This window comes from Euphorbia lathyris, chromosome 3 (genome assembly GCF_963576675.1).
Source record: "Euphorbia lathyris chromosome 3, ddEupLath1.1, whole genome shotgun sequence".
NCBI lineage: Eukaryota > Viridiplantae > Streptophyta > Magnoliopsida > Malpighiales > Euphorbiaceae > Euphorbia > Euphorbia lathyris.
In genome coordinates, this window is record NC_088912.1 from 57,462,628 (window position 1) to 57,465,051 (window position 2,424).

The following is a 2,424-nucleotide window of genomic DNA, read 5'->3' on the forward strand; positions in this document are numbered from 1 at the left end:
ATAAGGAGTTAAAGGTAAGAAATACTTTACTCAGCAGATTTATCCAGGTTCGGCTTCTTCTAAGCCTACGTCCTGTCCCCGGAACACGTTCCGAGATTTCGAATCCTCTACTGAGCTCTTTAAAGGTAGAGCCTCAAACCTTTTACAATCTTAGCAACTGAGTATAACAAGAGTACCTTCCTCTATACCTCTACTCAGTCCTAATCTCTCGCTGAGTACTATAACCGAGTACTCAGCCTCTCCTTTCTAATCTCTAGAAATGGTAAGTGTTTTGTCCTATACAAAGATTTGCTAAGACACTTTAGACGATTGAAATAATCACTCTAGACTTTTACACAGATATAAGAATTGTAGTGTAAGATTTGCTTTGCTTCTTTGCTTGCAGAACTTGTGTAGAAATTTGGTCAGCGTAATGGCTTGATCAAGTTCTGTGTTGAGTGAAGCTTCTGATGGCACTATTTATAGAGACGTCTGGGCATCGGTCATTTCGAATTTCGAAATAACCGTTGGAGGGAAACGGCTACCTGTCGTTGTCATCCTGACTTGCTCAGAGCTCTCGGCCAATCAGAATTGTGTATCTTCTATCCTCGGTCAGCTCAGCAGACTGTCTCTCCTTTTATGGTAAAGTCAACTGGACAGCATACTGTGTCGTCTGAACTTTACTTTGTCTGGAAGTTTTCCTTGGCCAGCTGCTGTCTTGTATGTTTGTCGAATCTACTCAGCAGCTTCATCTTGAAGTTGTTCCCGAAGGTCTTCTAGATCCTTCTTTTGCTGAGTTGCGTTTTGTTCAAAACGGCAACGTCTTGACAAACGCGAGCCGAGTTGTACTGAGTTGTTTGACTTGGGCCTTGACTTCCGTATTGAGCTTGGGCCTTTTAATTCTTGTGTCTTATAAACAGTTTTAACTCAACATTGAACAAACACATTAGTAGAATAAATCAAAGCATTTAAACTTAGTGTGTTTAGAATATGTATTTTAATTATACTTAAACAATTTTGTCAAATCAAAATTTATGTGGAAAGGTGTTTCAACAAACTCCCCCATTTTGATGTTGGCAAAACTATTCAGCGAGGAACTCAGTATGAGCTCCCCCATGATAGTTGACCTTTTATAACTTGGCAGACTCCCCCATAAGGGTTGAGCTACTGACTTAGTTTTACTCTAAACATTTAAGGTTTAATCGAGTAAGTCTAAGGTCAGTTTTCAGATAGGTCAGCTAATTCAACATATTCTATTTACTCAGTATTAAGCGGAAGGTTTAATCATATAGAGTGCGCTGAGTAATTTGTTGTTCAATGAGTTCTTAACAGTTAGTGTTTTATAAACACATAGGTCAATGTCAAACATGTTATCAGCATTTGATGTAGTCAATAAGATTTATAAGTATAAAGCATAGCTGAATTAATTGAAGATACGTAATGACTCAGTACACAGTAACATATATCATAACTCAGGAATAGGAATTAAAGATGCAGATATGATATATTGATAGTAGTCAGTGGTTACACAACAAAACTAATAAATAAGGCATATAGATTACATCTGACTTAGTCTATACTGAGCTAGCCTATATATTTCTTTTTCTTGTGTTGAGACTGACTTCGCTCATGCTGAGCTCTAGCTGTTTTATCTTTCTCCCCCGTTTTGTCAGCATCAGGAGGAGGAAGTTTGAAAGCATCAGTTAAGACAGCTCGAGTCAGTTCTTTAGATAGCTCCTTAAGTTTGTCAGCGCTTTCATTTACGCTGTCAAAAATTACAACTCCATCAGTTGATACCTCTGCGGGTATGTTGAGGTCAGCAGCACTGAGCATATTGACGCTAAATGCTTGAGCTTTGCCTTGCCAGATGAGAGCTTCAGTAAGACCAGCAAAGATTTGGTGAAAGGTCTTTAAAAGGGCTGTGTCGTAATACTGACGTTGAATATTGTTATGATGAATGTGGTTGAAGGTTTGTTGCATGAGAGACTGCATCTCATTCTGTTTCATTGCGTCAGTATCCATCTCTTGCTTATTCAGATTAAGCAATCGAATAGCCTCACCAATTTGCTCTACTGAGCACTGATTGTAAGAAACCATTTGCTCATTGGTCTTGAGTTGCTCGGTGTGAAGCTGAGCAAAGAGCATCTTGACTTCAGATGAAGTGGCATAGTCGGTGTTCACATCTGACAAGTTCTGGATTTGTTGTTGTAAGGAGGTCAAGTATTGCACGGTTGTCAGCTGGATCTCAGCCAGTTTGGCGATTGAATCCTGCTTAGCTTGCTGTGCTTGGAAGGTAATGATTACATTCAGCAAGTCCTTGAGTCCCTTTACTTCGTTGAGAAGTTGAGTGACCGGGGAAAGCTGAGTATTCTCAAGAATTGAAGACCCAGCAGCAGGAGGAGTAGATTGTTGAAGGTCTCGGATCAATGCTTGCACTGAGTCAAT